Genomic DNA, 19411 nt, shown 5'->3' with positions numbered 1-19411 from the left:
TGGGCCACTCAAACAAGTGTCCCTTCAGTCTTTTTCAATTTTAGCCATTCTGGTGGGTATTCTCTTACTGTAGTTTCAATTTCCCTGTTTTCATATGAAGTTGATACTTTTTCACAGGTTTACTGATTATTTGGATTTCTTTCTTAGTGACATGCCTGTTCAAATCTTCATATGATTGTAGTTCTTTATATATTCTGGATATAAGACTTTTCTTGGTTATATGTGTTATACATTTTTGGGGGTTTTATTGAGATACAATTGACATTTATCTCTGTATAAGTTTAAGATGTACAGTCTAATGCTGTAAATCTCAGACTCTGAGGATTGCTTTTTAACTCTTTAATGGTGTTATTTGATGATACTGAGTCTTAAATATTAGTGTAGTCAAAGTGATCAGGTTTTCTATTATAGTATTTTTTGATTAGTTTAAGAAGGCTGTCTCCTTTTTTTTTTTTTAACTAAACTCTGCCTCAATGTGGGGCTCAACCTCACAACCTCAAGATCAAGAGTTGCATGCTCTACTGACTGGGCCAGCCAGGAACCTCAGGTGTGTCCTCTACTCTTGAGGTCATGGATATATGCTTCTAATTTACATTCTAAAAGCTTTATTGTTTTTCCATTCAAATGTATGTATGTATGTATCCACCTTGAATTAATTTTTTTAACATATACTTTTTTTAAATTTTAGAGAGAGAGAGCATGAGTGGGGGGAAAGGGGCAGAGAGAGAGAGAGAGAGAGAGAGAGAGAGAATCCTAAGCAGGCTCCATGCTCAGTGGGAAGCCTGCTGTGGGTCTCAATCCCACGACCCTAGGATCATGACCTGAGCTGAAATCAAGAGTTGGACACTCAACCAACTGAGCTGACCAGGTGCCTGATTTTTTTAAAGTTTATTTTGAGAGAGAGACAGAGTACACAGGCAGGGGAGGGGCAGACAGAGAGAATCCCAAGTAGGCTCTGTGCTGTCAGTGTGGAGCGCAATGTGGGGCTCAGACTCACAAACTGTGAGATCATGACCTGAGCTGAAACCAAGAGTCAGACCCTTAACTGACTGAGCCACCCAGGCTCCTGGCCTGGAATTGATTTTTGTATGTGATGCGAAGGGCTTAATTTCACTGTTTTTCTTCCAAATGGGAATCTATTTGTCCTCGCACCAATTATTGAAAACCAGTTTTTAGGCATTGCTGTGCATCACCACCATGACAATATAAATTCCCATGTATGGGTGAGACTTTCTGGGCTCTTTATTCTGTTCCATTGGTATATTTGTCTATTCTTGATCCAATACCACACTGCCTTAATTACTATGGCTTTATAATGAAACTTGATATCTGGTAATACAAGTCTTTCTCTTCTTCCTCTTCCTTTTACTTTCTTCTCTTCCTCATGAATGCTTGCTTGCCTTTGCTCTTCTATAAAATTTTTAATTGGCTAAAGTTTCACACACACAAATACCTATTGAGATTTTACTGGGAATTGCATTGCATCCTTTGATATCTTTCAGTATTGAAACTTCTATGAATATATTATCTCTTGTTTAGGTCTTCTTCAATGTTTTTGTTTGTTTTCTTTTTTAAGCAGACTCCATGCCCAACATGGGGCTTGAACTCACAACACTGAACTCAAGAGTTACATGCTTTACCAACTGAGCAAACCGGGTGGCCCTTTTTCAATGTGTTTTTTTTTTTTTTTTTTTAAATGCTTTCTTAGGGTGCCTGGGTGGCTCAGTTGGTTAAGCGTATGACTTTGGCTCAGGTCATGATCTCACAGTTCGTGGGTTCCAGCCCCATGTTGGGCTCTGTGCTGACAGCTAGCTCAGAGCTCCAGGCTCTGCTTCAGATTCTGGATCTCCCTCTCTCTCTGACCCTCCCCTGTTCACGCTGTCTCTCTCTCTCTCAGAAATAAAAAATGTTTTCTTCATATAGATCTTAGACTTTATTTATTTCTAGGTACTTGATATTTAATTTGAAATTATTATAAATAGTATATTTTTTTGAGAGAAAGAGTGAGCGAGCTGGGGGGTGGAGGAGAGGGAAAGAGAAAATCTTAAGCAGGCTCCACACCCAGCACGAAAGCTCTGTGTGGGGCTGGAGCTCACCACCATGAGATCATGACCAGAGCCAAAATCCAGAGCTCCATGCTTAATCTACCTACTACTGAGCCACCCAGATGCCCTATTATAAGTGGTTTCTTAAAAAAAAAAAAAAAAAAGTTAATTCTGCAACTTTTTCCTTGGAATATAGAAACATTGATTTAAAAATATGATTGTTAATCTGTTTAACTCATTAATTGCAACAATTTATCTGTGGATTCTTTTGGATTTTCCATATACATAATAATTACATCATCTGTGAAAAATAACAATGTGTTTCTTCTTATTTAATGGGTCGTCCTTTTGTTTTTCTTGCCTTACACCACTAAGGACATTCAGGGGCAAAAACAGTCATTCTTGTCTGCAGCACCCTATTAATCACTAGTAAGCCCTTTCGCCCCCGGCTCACAGCCTTGGAATCTTTAAGTCTCCAGCTGGAGGGTCAGGAGTTAAGACGCCCACACTCTCCTTTCAGCTCCTGCAGAGAGTTAAGGCAGGGCTTCTGCCTCTCGTAAACTCATCTTCCAATCCTGGAGAAGAAACGGGCCGCTTCCTCTGGTTGCCAAGCAACGGCGTCGTCCTGCCCCAGAAGTAGGTGCAGTTGGGCTACAAGCACGTGCCGCCTCTTCCGCGTTCCGGGACTACATCCCCCATAATACAGCGCGCCGCAATCGGCTGGTCTCCGAAGTGGGGGAAGGGCCAGGACGGGCCGGGAGGCGGAGCGGAAGCGGACTGCGAGGGACGAGAAGAGTAGAATCTCCACAAGCTGGGAACCACCTTGTCCCTGATTCTCAATCTCGGCCTTTCTCCATCCCGACCTGGAGGCTGTTTCGTGAAAGCGGGACGCAGCTGACGTCTGCTAATCGACTTTCGCTTCGCCGCCCCGGCTCGGGAGCCCGTTGGCGGCCGGCGACCCTGACAAGAAGCCCACTGGCAAGGTAATGGGGAAGGGGCGAGAGGGAAGTCGGGGGGAGGGGGGTAGAGACGTCTCCGCCCGGCTGGCGCGTGCCTTCACGGTATTCCCCTCAGGCCCGGCGGCCGCTCCTCCTCCGCCTTGTCCCGCCCTTAACCCCCCGCCCCACCCGGGCCGCTGCCCCAGGTGTCCGCAGAGAACGGGCTTGGGATCGGCCGGTAGTCCGCGGCCGAGGAGGCTCTTTGTCCCTGTCCCTCCGGGTCTGACAGCCGTGGCCCCGTGGGGCTCGGGCTGCTTGATCTGAGTGGGGCGGGCTCGGTCCCGTGGCCACTGGCGCGGGGGAGCGACAGACCTGGTGCAAGGATGGAGCGCCCGCGCGGCAGCCGCACTCACTCCTTTTTCTGCTTTTGACAGCTCAGCTGTGTTCTACTTTGAGGGAGAAAGTCATATGCCCCCCTTTTTTGTCCCCCCCCCCGCTTTTTTTACTCCCTCTTCAAACTCAGCAGCTGGGTGACTGGTAAGGATGAACTTAAACTGCCGTGTTGACTGTGACTTGTACTCTCGAAAGCGGTACTAAGAGTAGCTCAGACAACCCGGATTCCCATCCTGATCGAGTACACCGCCTGGCTTTGTGACCTTGGTTAATTAAAGGTTTCTCAGCAATCAAATGGAGATAACAAAACACACCTTTTAAGTTGTTGGAATGAAAAATAATATGCTTACAACGCCATTAATTGCTTTGACGAGAAAGTCCTTTGAATATGATACTTTAGTTACACTGAAGTGGCCTCTGGATTTATGGGTTTCGTGCTTTTCTTTGTTTAATCATTAGTACCCTAGGTTGCGTGCTCTTCACTTTATACTTTGTTCACCTTAAACGTAAGCAAGCTATTCTTTAAAATACGCTGTCTTCTTCATTTCCACTGTTTTAAGATGGCTGAGAATGTTCTTAGGAAATTGATGACTCTGCTTTTCTGTGGATCAGCTCTGGAGATACAAGGACTTACTACCCACTCCCTCCCCTTCCCCCCCCCCCCGCCCCCCTCACCCCCCAGCTGTGTCCTTTGGGAGACTCTTCAGAGGCGCTTAAGTGTTTGTTTTAGCAGAGTAAGCATCTAGATGTTCTGCAGTCCTGACGTGGGACTTCACCATCTTTACCCTATGTCAACCTTTTTCCACCTCTCTCCCTCACTTTCCCGCTGGTTACTAATTTTCCCTCTTTGGGATTTTTGTTTGCAAGTGGCAGTTTCCTTCCCAGAACACGTTGAATGAGTGCACTAAAATTCATAAGGAGTTATTTGAAACGTTTCACATTAGTCCCTCTACAGATTTGGTTCTTGCACTGTTCTCTCTTGCTACTTGACTAACATTGGTGATGAGTTTTTTTTTTTTAAGGAAATCTTTATGGTCCTTAGTTGATTTTTTTTCCAGTTGAAAATGTCTATTTTGGGGCGTCTGGGTCGCTCAGTGGGTTAAGTGTCCAACTCTAGATTTCAGCTCAGGTCATGATCCGGCGGTTTGTGGGTTCAAGCGCAGAGCCTGCTTGGGATTCTGTCTTTCCCTCTCTCTTTCTGCCCCTCCCCTCTTTGCTCACTCTGTCTCAAAAATAAATAAATAAACATTAAAAAAAAAAATGTCCTTTCTGTACTAGTTTGGGTTCAAACACTATTGTGTAATATTTGAAATAACATGTCCTGAGGAATTCTGGTTTTGAATGTACAGTTATAGTGGGAGAAAAGCAAGTAGGGCCTGATAAATTTTCTGTGTCATGTCTTTAGTGACTGATGCATTTTAAAAAATTTCATGAAGGATGGGGCGCCTGGGTGGCTCAGTCAGTTAAGTGTCCAGCTTTGGCTCAGGTCACAATATGGTTCATGAGTTTGAGCCCCACGTCAGGCTCTGTGCTGACAGCTCAGAGCCTGGAGCCTGCGTCAGATTCTGTGTCTCCCTCTCTCTTTCTGCCCCTCCCCTGCTCGTGCTCTGTCTCTCCCAAAAATAAATAAAAACATTTTTTAAAAATTCAAGAAGGAGAAATCTTTTTTTTTTTTAATTTTTAATGTTTTATTTATTTCTAGGAGAGAGAGAGAGAGACAGCATGAGCAGGGGAGGGTCAGAGAGAGAGGGAGTCACAGATTGAAACAGGCTCCAGGCTCTGAGCCGGCAGTCAGCACAGAGCCCGACGTGGGGCTCGAACCCACGAACCACGAGATCATGACCTAAGCGAAAGTCGGACACTTAACCGACTAAGCCACCCAGGCGCCCCAAGAAGGAGAAATCTAATGAATATATTTCATAAGGATAACAGAGAGCCAGAGAATAAATAAAGGGAAACTTTAAATGGTGGGAAATGACATGCATAAAGATTTCTGATTTATTTAAAAATATGTGGCAAAAATATTCATTTTGGAAAAAGAAAAGCTTCTATGTTGGTGTTAGTACAGTGTAGGACAGAGAGTAGTGGACTAAGGAAATAGGAGCCCTTATTTTTTGTCCTAGCTCTGTCACAATCTGTGGAACCTTATGTTCCTTTGTGGTCCTCATTTTCCTCATGCCTAACGTAGTGAATTGGTCTGATTCCAAGGACTCTTCTAGTTCAAACTTTCAATGATAAAGGTTTTAAAATGTTCTTGTTAGCATGGAACAAATTCATTTAAGCCCTTTTAGTCATTTATTTGTGTCTTAGGGCTCCCCCCGCCCCACCTTGAGGAAGGGGATACACATGTAGGAACTAGAAAGTTGCCACAAACAAGAATCTCTATTGACGAGTTCATTCTTTCATGAACTGCACATGTTTTGTCTACATTTTTGACATGCTTAGTTCTCTTCCTCTTTACTGTGTATCTCTTTTATTTTACTCATTGCCTCTGTTTACTTATTATGTCTGTTTCTTTTTAGTTCTAGTTTTGTCAATTCTGATCCAACATCATTGTTTCTTTTTTTGAATTCTTTCCCTTTTTGCTCCTATTCCCAACATCATAGTTTTCCTAGGGGCTCTTTTTTTCCCCAAGGCCTCAGGCAAGGTGCCCAATGCTAGTCTAGTTAGCTGTGGAAGGGGAGGTGGGCTCATGTGGCATAAAACATGATTGGCTGAGGCTGTGGGCAAGTGACTGAAATACCTAGCACTGCTTAATATATTTGATTAAACTTTTGCCGTGGCATAGTGATTTAGTAGTTTCCCTTTGGCTCTAACACTTTCTATTCTTAACCCTGAATTACTTTACCCATTTTCTTTTATCTTTGTACTCTTCACAGCTCTTGTCTTCTGTCTTTTCTCCCAAATATGCCATCTAAAAACGATCTGGTATCTTGAGATATGTTTCTGTATCTCAGCTGGAATTTTAGTGTTGCTTCTCTCAAGGCAGTTCACTTTTATGATTTTAAAAAATATTTTATTAAAAAAGTTGTTTAATCTTTATTTTTGACACACACACACACACACACACACACACAGAGTGTGAGCAGGGGAGGGGGAGAGAGAGGGAGACACCGAATCTGAAGCAGGCTCCAGGCTCTGAGCTGTCAGCACAAAGCCTGATGCGGGGCTTGAACTCACAGACTGCCTCATGGACAATGCGATCATGACCTGAGCCATAGTCGGACCTTCAACTGACTGAGCCACCCAGGTGTGTCAATTTATTCTTTAAAACTAATCTTTACACCGAGTGTGGGGCTTGAACTCAGGTTCCCAAGATCAAGAGTTGCATGCTTCTCTGACTGAGCCAGTCAGGTGCCCTAAGGCAGTTCACAATTTATTTAAAAATATTTTTTTATGTTTATTTGTTTTGAGGGAGAGAGAGGCTGGGCATGAGCTGGAAAGGGGCAGAGAGGGAGACACGGAATTGAAGCAGGCTCCAGGCTCTGAGCTGCCAGCACATAGCCCTATGCGGGGCCAGAACTCATGAGCCACAAGATCATAACCTGAGCCGAAGTCGGATGCCCAAACGACTGAGCCACTCAGGCGTCCTGGCAATTCACATTTTAAATCTTAGACCTAATTAGTAGTGGATGGCTATGTTCTCTGTTAATGTTTTTCCTTAACTTAATATGTAGGAAAAATATTTTAAGAATGGGCCTTTCCCCTTAAAATTACATTCTGAGGTCAAGTCTGTGGAGGACTTATTTCTGAGTCTTTTTTGGAGAGATCTGAACCTCTGAGTTCTGGTAAACATGCTATGTCTTTTTGTAAAGAATATGTGCTTCTCTAACTGTAAATTCCTTGGGAGACTAGTGGGCACTGATTTTTGTAGCACCGTTGCAGGATTTTTTACCTCAGTATCTGGGGTTCATTGTCTTACCAGTTCGAAGATTGAAGAGGTAGACACAAAATGAAAAGCAGGCCAAAGTTTATTAGAGTATAAGATTAGAAATTAAGAGTAAGAAAGCTCTCTTACAGAGAGGGGGCATTCAAAAGTGAATGCCCAAGGATATAGGCAAGGATCCTTGTTTTAATAAGGTTCTGGTCCCCCTCCCCCCCCAAATCTTTCTCAAGTTCTACCGTTATTGACTGAACAACTCTAGGTGCTGGGTTGTCCATTTCTGATTGGCTTGTTTCCATTGTATGAGAGGTGGTCTGTGGCCAAATTGTTCCTTGTGGGTCATAGGTTTTATGGTCTACTTATTTTCTGTCAGGTCTTTAGTCAAATTCCTGAGGGAAACCTGAGGGGGAGTAGGTGGTGTCTGTTACATTCTTAAGAGGGACCTTATGCAGATTGGGGGGGGGGGGGTTGCTCTGGTCAAACACTCCCAGCATTGTTCCGAAATACGTGTTTTTCCCCACCCAGAGACCTCAGATCCTATCCTCTCCCTCTCTGCCAATTTTATCCTATCTTTTCCTCTCGTAGCACCTTTGGCTAAGTGAGAGCTTCTCTGCTTGCTAGTTGCTGCTATTGCTGTTCATGGTTACTTGAGCTCCAGTCATAAAGAGCACAAAAAGCAGAGCACTGAATAAATGCAAAAATGGGATTTGAAGGGGAGGTTTTTTTTTTTAGGTAGGATTATCATCCATTAATGTTTTTTAATCTTGCTGTTGCAGTGTTTACATAAGAAATACAAACAAGTATTTAAAGACAGGCAGTGTGAAATAAAGTGTTTTGAAAATTTTTGACTTTTTGACTGCATCTCATAGCAAGAGATCTTTTTTTATGTCAGGACTCCATAAACAAGTGTGTGTGTGCATACATGTGTCTGTGTATGAAAAAAATAGGGATATAACTGAAAGAAAACTGATGCAAAACAAAATCTGCAGTGTTTACAGTCTGCTTTGATGGCTTCTATTTTATTTATTTTTTTTAAAGTGCCTTTTGCAAACTGTTGAGTTTTGTTCTTTGCTTTTGAAAAACACAGGGATCCTGGGCTGAGAGTTTGTCTAGTTTCTTCCCATTTGTTTGCCATTGGGTAGTCATCAGTCCTCTTTTGGCTTACTTTCCTTTCCCATGAAATGAGAGTGTTATAGTTTAAATACTCATTAATCCTCTGTCTTTACCGTAGTAATAATTTGGACTAATATATTTGTCTTTAGGTAGAAGCCACTAAAAATTGCTTAAATATCTAGTTGTTTGCATGTTTGTTATTTGGTAAATGGCATAATAGAACTTTGAACAGATCTTTGGAGATTTACATATCTCCAAATCTCCAAAGATCTTGTGCATTGCAGTAGAGATATTAAGTTCTGTAATAAATGTGAAAACTAAGAAAAAAGCTTCCCTATGTTTTTTCTTTTTCTTCCTCTGTGTCCTTTAACGAGGAATATTTTAGAGTTAGAATTTGTATTTAAAATGCTAAGTAACAATTGTAACTTAATACACTGGCAGATGGCTACCTAGACTGTATTCCATACCCCATCTTACCACATTGCCCCCTTCATATTAGAAAATGCTGATGAGGATATATTTTTCTGTGCAAAGATCACCATATCAGATTATTACTATTACTGTATGTTACCAAACGGTGGAACTGCCATTCTTATAAGAAAGGGGAACACTGAACTTTCTTTGCTTGTGGGTTTCCTTCTGTTCACTGTGGACGATTTCTCCAAACCAAGTCATTCCATGCTGGGGACTGGGATCCCTCTCATTCTCATTTGTTTGTACTAAGGAGGCTAGGACTAAGGAATACTGCCTGCTCTCAAGATTCTGGTCAGAAAAGAATTCTAAAGGTTTTCTTTGGAAGGAATTTGGAACCAAACTCTACTTCCTCTTCTTTCTCAGATGAGACCTCCTTAATGGGCCTTCCTTGACCTGATACTTCATATAGACTCCTCATATAGCCTCACATCACCCTATATTCTCCATAGCAGTTTATGACAAGCTGAAATTAACTTGTTTCTTTGTTTGTTTATTGTCTTAAAGTAAAACATAATCTCCAGAAGAAAAAGTATCCTATCTTGTTTTGGTTTTCACATCTCCAGTTTCTGGCACATGATAGGTGATTCAACAAATATTGTTAATAAATAAGTGATCAAATTAATGAATAAACCAAGTTCTTTCATGTTTTGTTTTATTTTATTAAAACATTTTTTTAAATGTTTACTTATTTTTGAAGGAGAGACAAAGCATGAGCAGGGGAAGGGCAGAGAGAGACATACACACAGAATCTGAAGCAGGCTCTAGGCTCTGAGCTGTCAGCACAGAGCCCCACAGGGAGCTCAAACTCCTGAACTGTGAGATCATGACCTGAGCTGATGTCGGAGGTCCTAACTGACTGAGCCACCCATTGCCCTAGTTCTTTCATGCTTTTAAATGAAACTTCATATAATAAAGGTTATGTTTGAGCCTATACCTTTATGTAGCTTCTTCTCCCCCCCCCCCCCAATTTTTTTCTGGAAAAATGTTTTTTCTTATCAGTGCATCACTGGTTATTGTGACGATGTCTCTATCCAGAAGACCTTATATTTATCTATGCTTTGCTTCATGTATTTTCCATTGTTGTTTGCTTATATAAAAAAAACCTAAGTTTTAGATTTCTTAAATCCTCTTTTTTTTTTTTTAATGTTTATTTATTTTGAGAGAGAACACACACGCATGAGTTGGGGGAGGGACAGAGAGAGGAAAGAGACTCTCTAGCTGTCGTGGGGCTCCATCTCATGAACCATGAGATCATGACCTGAGCCAGAATCAAGAGTCAGATGTTTAACCTACTGAGCCACTCAGGTGCCCCTCTCAGATCCTTCTTGTAGCAACTTTGTAATACTTTGAATTATGGGAATGAGGTGTATTTGAAACTTAATGTGTCTGCTTGATAATTTAATGAGTAGTTATTTCAGATTTAAGTAAAATTTCGGAATTTTAGAATCATTGCCCTAAATGCCATGAGAATAGAGAACAGGCTTTCCTTTAATGTTACAATTCATTCAGTATTTACAAAACTAGCCTTCCTAGTGGAGGTAAAGAAAGTAGTGTAGTTTAGAGAAAATCGTAAGTCAAGACCTGTGTTCTAGACCAGTACAGTTTCTGCCACTAATTGTCTCATTTTATTTTATTTTATTTTATTTTTAAATTTTTTAAATGTTTTATTTATTTCTAGGAGAGAGAGAGAGACAGCGTGAGCAGGGGAGGGTCAGAGAGAGAGGGAGTCACAGACTCTGAAACAGGCTTCAGGCTCTGAGCTGGCAGTCAGCACAGAGCCCGACGGGGGGCTCGAACCCACGAACCGCAAGATCATGACCTAAGCGAAAGTCGGATGCTTAACCGACTAAGCCACCCAGGTGCCCCCTAATTGTCTCATTTTAGGCAAGATACTTCACAACCCTGGGTTTTAGTTCATGTGAAATATCAGAAGTTTGGATTAGATTTTTTTCTCAAGTCCTACCAGCCCTCAAAATGGAAGAAGATACTTTGATTTTATCTCAAAATTTCTATCTTTGCTGCCCCTTTACACCCCCCTTCCCCAAAACACTGCAGGGAGGTCACATTGCTGCTTGGGAGAAGGTGGGGTTAGGCTCAGGGATGGGCTTAAATTACAGAGTAGTTCTACTGATTGTTCCCTGGGCTCTGGGAATGATGGCCATAGTGGAGGGCATGTTACTCTTGTCCTCAGGAACCTGGGATTGAGGGGACAAAGCTCATGACTGGATGAGAAGATGTGATGTATAAAATCAGCTGATATAAAGTAATGTGCTGTGAGAATTAGAAGAAGACCATCCTAGGGCCGCCTGGGTGGCTCAGTCAGTTAAGTGTCCAACTCTTGATCTCTCAGCTCTTGATCTTAGGGTTCTGAGGTTAAGCCCTGTGTTGGGCTCCATGCTGGCTGTGGAGCCTACTTAAAAAAAAAAAAAAACAGTGTGGACTAGAATAAGGTGTTGAGGTTTGAAATCCTCTGGCTAAGCATTTAAACAGATACTCTAGTCTCATTTTAGGCTATTTGGAAGATGAACTCTTATCAGCAGTATGTCATTATGCCATTTTTTAGGACTGGCTAATTCTTCAGTACTAGTAGCAATGAAGTATTTCATGTTGTCCACAATTTCTGAGTAGAAACTTGTTCAAGCCTGCAGGCTCTCTGGTAACTGCTAACTAATGAGTTAGCAGGAATGAGAGGATATAAGGAAGCATGCTTCATAAATAAAAATGCATATAAATCTAAGGTATTATTATTGTATGAGACAGAATACTGGCTTGACTGGGGAAAATATTTTTTTTAACTAATGGGAAATAAAGTTGCCTTTGGGGACTGGATTATGGAGGGCCATGAGAGCTAATCAGAGGAGTTTTATCTGGGTCCAGTAAAACAACTCCTGTATTAACTCACACTACTCAGATTATCAAGAACAGTGGCATTGCTTCAGTAGCGCGTGACTGTAATAAATGTTAGTGTATATTTGAATGCTGTTGATGTGTCATTTATCTTTACCAGTATTAGGTAGTTATGTAAATGAGGACATCAGGATCTAGGGAGATAAAATAACTTGCTCAAGGTTTTAAAGATAGAATATGTGGTATCATATGGAGTACCTTGAGGCTGGAGGTGGGGCAGGAGTGGGAGTGCTACTTTTTGAAGACGCAACATTTGAGCTAAATATTAAAAGATGAAAAGGAACAAGCTGGCCAGGGAGAGCATTCCAAGCAGGTGAAGAGTAGTTGTATATAGACCCTGAGGACAGAAAGAATTCAGTTTGTCTTGCGTAGTGTGGCTGGAGCAGTGAGCAAGGCGGAAGTGGTATGCAGTTAGGACACGAGAGATAAGGGCAGATGTCAGATTTTGCAGGGCCTTGTGGCCCAATGTAAAGAGTTTTAATTTTATTCTAAGTGCAGTGGGAAATTGTTGAAGGGTTTTTAAACAGGGGAGTGATGTGATATGGTTTTGCATGTGTGTATGTGTGTGTGGTAAAAAATATATAACATAAAATGTACCGTTTTTAAGTGTACAGTTGAGGGGCGTCAAGTACATTCACGTTGTTGTGCAACCAGCACCATTATACATCTCCAGAACTTTTCATCATCCCAAAGTAAAACTCTATACCTTAAACTTTAAACCATAACTTTAACTCTCCGTTCTCCTATCCACCCTTCTCCCCGTCCCCTGCCCCCAGTCTCTGCTACCATTCAACTTCCTGTCTCTATGTATCTAGCTGTTCTAAGTACCTATATTAAGTGAAATTATGCAATATTTGTCTTTTTTTGTTTGGCTTATTAACTTAGCATGATTTTTTTTTTTTAAAGTAGGTTCCATGCCCACTGCAGAGCTTGAACTCATGACCTAGTCATATGCTCCACCCACTGAGCCAGCCAGGCGCTCCTTAGTATGATGTCTTGAAGGTTCATCCATGTTGTAGCTTGTATCAGAATTTTATTACCACTTATTACCATTTAAATCTGAATAATATTCCGTTGTATGTATATATCACATTTTGTTTATTCATTTGTTGAATACTTGGGTTGTTTCCACCTTTTGGCTATTGTTGAATAATACTGCAGTGAACAACGGTGCACAAGTATCTATGGGTCCCTGCTTTCACATCTTTTGTGATTATCCCCAGAAGTGGAATTGCTGGATCATGTGGTAATTTTGTGTTTAATTTTTTTGAGCAACTGACACACTGTTTTCCACAGTGGCTGTACCATTTCTCATTCCCACCAGCAGTGCACAAGGATTCCAGTTTCTCCACAGATACTAACACTTGTTTGTGTCAGTAATAGTAATAGTAATAGTTATAGGGAAAGAAAAATCTTTTTTCCCTGCCTTCATAGGTTCAGTACCCATGGCTCTGCAAATTAAACTGACAAAAGAGATTAACAGGAGGACAGGATTTATTTCATATGCAAATGAGGACATCAAAGAAATGGAATGAAAACTCTAAAGAAGCAGTTAGGGTCGAGAGAGCTTATATATCATTTAGCCAAATATAGCCATAAATGGTGGAGACCTACAAGACGAAGGAAAAAGAGTTTTAGCTTCTAGAGGTAGTAAATTTTGAGAAGGTAAACATATGGGGGAAACTAAAGGAAGATAAAGGTTGTTTAAGATGTGTTTGTACAGATTCATCTTAGCCTCAACTTCCTGTCTCCCTTGGTAAGAATGTTCTCACATTTCTGGTGGGAAATACATGTCTTGCTTTTAGGTAAAAAGGGGGAGTGAAGGGCATGGAGCCCTTCCTGCATCTGCTGTTTCTTAGTCATCTTCAGTTCAAAATAATCCTTGTACCAATGTGGCATATTTTGGGGTGGTATACTCTGATGCCTTTCATATCATCCTGATAATGGGTATGAAGTGGTATCTCATTGTGGCTTTAATTTGCATTTTCCTAGTGATTAGGGATTTGGGCATCTTTCCATGTGCTTATTGTTCATTTGCATATCTTCTTTGAGAACCATTCAAATTGTGACTATTCAAATCATGGATTATTTTTAAAAGAACATTTTGGCTGCTTTGAAGACACTGGCTCTAAGTGGGGTTGTAGAGGAATCTGGGAACCCACTTGAGAAACTGCTGTAGGAATCTAGTTGGAGGTGGTGATACTTGGACCACACTGTGCTCCCTCTTCATTTACAGTGCTCTACAGATAGTTCATTTTAAGTATGTCTCCTCTCCTTCATTCTTCTGATTTTGGGCCTTTTGTAATTTCTGCTGGGGCAAGAACTTGCCTAAAATATTGAGGAGTCTATTTTAGGTCAAAATAATGATGAAGGTGATGATTTTTTTTTCTTTCTTTTTTTTTCTTTGCCTTTAAAAACTATTCAGGCCAAATTTGACATTTGACTTTTTAGTCATCAGTAGACAGTTAATATGGTGGCCTAGAATTTGGGGTTCAAAGTTTTTAGAATGTATACTACTTTGGTTGAGAAGGGACTCTAATAAATACTGTACTAGATGGTAGCTATAAGTCCTCAGTGACAATGTAGGCCTTTTAGGTCTAGTTATTATCTCAATCCTGACTTAGGTGGCCTTCTGGGAGCTGGACCAGTACTTGAAACCTAGAGAAAAATAGGGGACATTCAGAATGCAAGTTCCTTAGTCACTTGCAGCTTTGAACATTGCCCAGACAGGAGATCTTAAATCATCCCTTTTTTTCTTTTTTCTTTCCTGAAGATTAAGTCTAAGAATAATTTCTCTTTAAAAGTACTAAAGTAAATTACCTCTAGTTGGCTAAACAACTGAAGTCTTCTTGTCTGCTTTTTTCTTTCTATACGCATCACAGAAAATATCTTTCAGGGAACAGAACAGTATATTCCTGTTGATCATAGAGACTAAAGTGGTACTGATCAAAGTTATTTTCTCTTCAGTCCACCTCTACCTCTGCCTAGTAAATATAGGGTTTAGCTTGCCCTGGCAGGAGTGACTTGCGTTACAGCAAAGATACCTGCTTTGTCTCCCCCTTACCCCTTTCTCTTCAAGGTCATTATAGGTAGGTCCAAGTAAGAAGCCTCTGTCACACCTGATGAACTGACTTGTAACATTGAATTTATTGACCTTAGTGGTCCTACCTGTAGCTCTCATTGCTGCTTCATGAAGAAATGTGAGATTTGGAGGGTGGTTCCCACACTTTGATGCACATTGGAATAATTTAGGGCTCTTTAAAAAACAAAAATGGATGCATGGTTCCCACCCCCTAGACATTCTAATTTAATTGGTATGGGGTGTGACCTGGCATGGGGATATTTTAAAAACTCTCCAGGTGATTTTAACGTGTTGCATTCTGAGACGATGCCAAAGGCATAATTGAATCCTTTTGGCAATCTTAGTCACCTCTGCTGGGCTTGCTTGGAATTACTTGTGGAAATGAACCTTTAGAATAATTTTCAGGCCTTCTTGGCTTGCTTCAGAGAATCCTCTTGGGCCTTTGAACTGCTCAGCCTTTTGTCATGTTGTCAGGTATAAGCTGGCTCCAGGTCATCTTTTTAACTTAGAGAGGGCTCCAGGGTCTCTTTTCTGCCTAGTAGCTCCCACACTCACTTTATTCCTTGATGTCCTTCTTTAGTTCCCTAGTGTAGAGTGGGGTTAACGGCTCCCAACTTCGTTGCTGTTCTCGGAAACAAACCCTTTTTATGTTAAATGTTTAACTTCTTAATATAGAAAAGTGTGCAACAGGGGCACCTCAGTGGCTTAGTTGGTTATGCATCTGACTTCAGCTCATTTCTCCCGGTTATTGGGTTTGAGCCCCATATTGGGCTCCATGTTGACAGTGTGGAGCCTGCTTGGGATTTTCTCTCTCCTTCTCCCTTTGCCCCTCCTTCACTTTCACTCTCTCTCTCAAATAAATAAATAAACTTAAAAAAAAAAAGAAAGAAAAAACATTTAACAAACAGAAGCAAGTTATAAAGCATATGGAGATTTTAGTACTGTAGTCCCCATAAAGCTTCTTGACTTCTCTCTGAGATGGTGTGCTTTAATTTTGTTGAGGGCAGTAGTGAGCCAGACACATTCCAAGGAGAGTTGAGGCTATGAAGACCTTTCTAGTATGCTGCTTCTCTGAGTTTAATAGGTAGTATACAGTTAATATAGAGCCATAAGGGGCTCTTTATCTTTGGGCACATCACACTGAGAAACTGCGTTTAAACTAGGTTTTCTTTTTCCTTAGGGAAAAAGAAATTTATTAGGGGGCATACTCTCCTTAGCTAACTTTCTGTCTTGTCCACCATCAGTGTGTTTTCTCTCTGTGTCTGGTGTTGGTACTGCCACTCATCTTTTAATCAAAGTTTATGGTGGTGTGCAATTTTCATTGTTCAGCTTATACCTAATTGGAGGAACTTTGCCTCTTAGAGATTAGACTTCTTGTGTTTGACTGTCAACCCCTCCTTCCTCTGCCAATCTGTTCTCTGCCCAATGCTATTACAGTCTTGGGCTTTGTCATTTTACTGGAGTTCTGTAAAACTTCTGAGTTCTAATAAGGCTGAGTTTAAGGACCCCTTTTAAAGGAAAGGACAGACTCTGAATGGAGGTATAGATTCTGAACTTGGAGCTCTTGCCAAAGTTCAGGCATGACTTGTGGCCTGTGTAAAAATCTTAGGCAGGTTAATCACCTCACTAAGGTTTACTATGATCATCTTTAATGTGAGATAACAACTTTCTTTTGAGGTCATTTAGAATAATGAGTGACATAACCCTTGTGAAGTATTTATAAGATAAGAACTCAGTTCAGGTTGTTCATGGCTGCAGTTTCTGCTGTTACTATTTTACTGCCATTGTGTAAAGGAAGGGCCTTTACACAATTCAGAGCCTGAGCTTTGAATCTTACCTCTACCACTATCCAGTTGTATGACCTTGGACAATTTATTTAACTTCTCTTCACCTCAGTTTTTTTCACCTGCTAAGTGAGAACATTCTTAGTGTAGGAGTTGTGAAGGGTTAGTGAGTTCATAGAACCAGCTTAGAGCAGTATCTGGTATGAAGTGATTGTAGTAAGGCTGTTGCTGTTATTTAACTGAAGTAACCTCTTTACCTCTGGTTTTGAGTATCTTCCTTTTTGGCCTTGAATATGTATAGTGACCTAAAACTTTCCAGGCTGTCATTTTAACCTTCATTTGCCAAAGTACCTAGGAGTCCGTGCTCTTAATTCTTCAGTAATGTCACTTTCTGATGTTACCATGCTAGCTTTAGAACCCAACTGTGACTGCTTCACAAGGACCCAGTTGGTCCTTCTGCTATGGTAGGTCAGCTAATGTGACACACAGATCCGACTTAAAAAGACATCAGAGCCAGTGAAGAAAGATCTCTAAAGGAGAAATATAAGTAATATACACGTGAGGAATAGTCTTTTAAAATTTTGTTTGGTGGGTCACCTGGGTGTCTCAGTCGGCTGAGTGTCTGACTTCGGCTCAGGTCATGATCTCACAGTTCGTGGGTTCGAGCCCCGCATCGGGCTCTGTGCTGACAGCTCAGAGCCTGCAGCCTGCTTCGGATTCTGTGTCTCCCTCTCTCTCTGACCCTCCCCTGGTCACGCTGCCCCTCTCTCTCTCTCTCAGAAGTAAATAAAACATTTAAAAAAATAAAAAATAAATAAAATTTTGCTTGGGAATCCAGAACTTCCACTTTATAATCTCAAATGTAAAATTTCTGTAGAAAAAACATAAGGTTACATTTAGTTGACTTTGCTAAGCAAAGTTTAGTAATCTAGTATTGATATTAATAGTAGTGTTTCAGTAAGATCTGAAGAGATTTATTCTTTGCATGATAACTAAAGCAATAAGCGGAAGTAGAAAAAAATTTGAAAAGGAGTCAATTCCTAATTTTTAATGCGGTTATTACTTTCTTAGTAATTAATATGCCCATTTAGTGGTGTAGTCATGCTCGTAGTGGGGTTTGGCAGGATGGGCACACTTCAATAAGAGTAGATGGGTGTTCTGCAAACCTTGGCGGCCCTGAATTTATTAGATGTATATCAGGGACTGGATGGCATGGTAGGAGGAAGAAAGTGGGAGTTTTCTGAACTGGACAAGTGGATTGCCAGGGTAGAAGATCCCCTGCTTACACATTTCTGAACACACTCACATCTAGGGAAAGTTTGATTACAAAGTTGTGTATTTTGATTTTTTGCATAAGATTAAAAGATGTTCTTTATTTTTATTATTTAAAACAAAAGTTTGAAAACACCTGTTCTAGAAAGCAAAATTTTAGGCAAAGCCACAGTGCGTAAGATGTGTGTTGGCTTAGTAAACATCTGTCAAAAGTGATTAAATGCTCTGCAGAGTTTACCTTTCTAGTCTTACCCTCAGGCTAGATTTTATTAGTTCAGTTATGTGATTAGACCCTATTTAAGTGGAATAAAATTGGTATGTTTTATTTGCCCATACTGCTGAAAGTTAAAAAGTTCATAGGGATTATTTTCATTAAGCTGTGACTCCAGATGTATTTCTATGTAAAGAATTTTACTCCATTAACTATAATTGAAGAGTTTTCTTTGCTGGACACTTTGGTGATTCATACACATTGTTACTCTCCAGGTCTTTCTAGATTCCATGATTGTCATCGCCTTTTTTTTTTTTTTTAAATTGAAGTATAGGGCACTTGGGTGGCTCAGTCCCTTAAGTGTCTGACTCTTGATTTTGGCTCAAGTCATGATCTCATAGTTTTTGTGTGTTCGAGCCCCATATAGAGCTCTGTGCTGACAGTGTGGAGCCTGTTTGGGATTCATTCTGTTTGTCTGTCTCTCTCTCTCTTTCTGCCCTTCCCATGCTCTCCCTCTCTCTCAAAATAAGTGAATAAACTTTAAAAAAAAGTTTAGAAATGCCTTAAGTAGCATTAAAAAGTTGAAGTATATATAACCTTTCAAATTTTCCTTTAATTATAAAAGCACATTCCTGTATCATATAAAATTTAGAATTGAAGATTTAGAAATACAGGCAAATTTTCTAACCTGTTTTAGCAGTTGTCATTATGTCTGGCATTAATTTAGAAGTAGAAACTTAGAAAAGGTAACTAATTTTTCATCCTAGGTCAGATGCTTAAGATGATCTCCTTGCCATTAGTAATATTTTTTAGTGACATTTTCAAATATTGTGGCACTTCTTGTAGGTTTTTTTTAAAGCCAGATAGACATTTTGATTTTCCTGTCTGTTTCACATTTTCTCATTTTCTAACTTTCACTTTGGCATCTGCCTTTATTTTTATTTTTTTTTTTTAGGAAGAGGAGGAGGAATAGCTTTTACACAGTTGGGTAATCTGGGTAATCTATATTTGAATAGACTGCTATCAAACTTAGTATACGTCCATAGTTTTAGTTACAAATGACAAGAAGTCATTCAGAGAATTTTGTGACCATGGTGACATTTCAATTAATTGAGATCTATTTCTAGTTTAAATTTTTGAAGAGCAATGTAAATGAAACTGATAAAAGCCTTGGAAGCTTGCATAGTGGTAGAGAAAGTTGTCAAACGATGTAGTTTCAAATCACAACGATATGTAGAATCTCTTTTTTTAAGGGAGTATTTTCTTTTTCTTTTTTTAATGTTTAATTTTGAGAGAGAGGAAGTAAGAG

The 19411-nt window shown here is 40.3% G+C and overlaps 1 protein-coding gene across 1 annotated transcript in view; it reads left to right on the top strand.

The window, feature by feature from the left end:
- Window positions 1-2489: 2489 nt before the first annotated feature.
- The window catches only part of CCDC126 (coiled-coil domain containing 126), a 41753-nt gene continuing 24831 nt past the window's right edge, over window positions 2490-19411 (top strand). The window contains exon 1 of the mRNA XM_039223048.1: window positions 2490-3028. The gene's annotated coding sequence lies outside the window, so the exon portion shown is untranslated. The remainder of the gene's footprint in view (window positions 3029-19411) is intronic.

This window comes from Hyaena hyaena, unplaced genomic scaffold (genome assembly GCF_003009895.1).
Source record: "Hyaena hyaena isolate Hyena2069 unplaced genomic scaffold, ASM300989v1 scaffold_1276, whole genome shotgun sequence".
Taxonomy (NCBI): Eukaryota; Metazoa; Chordata; class Mammalia; order Carnivora; family Hyaenidae; genus Hyaena; species Hyaena hyaena.
The sequence above is the reverse complement of the archived record's forward strand: the minus strand, read 5'-3'. Positions and strand labels throughout refer to the sequence as shown.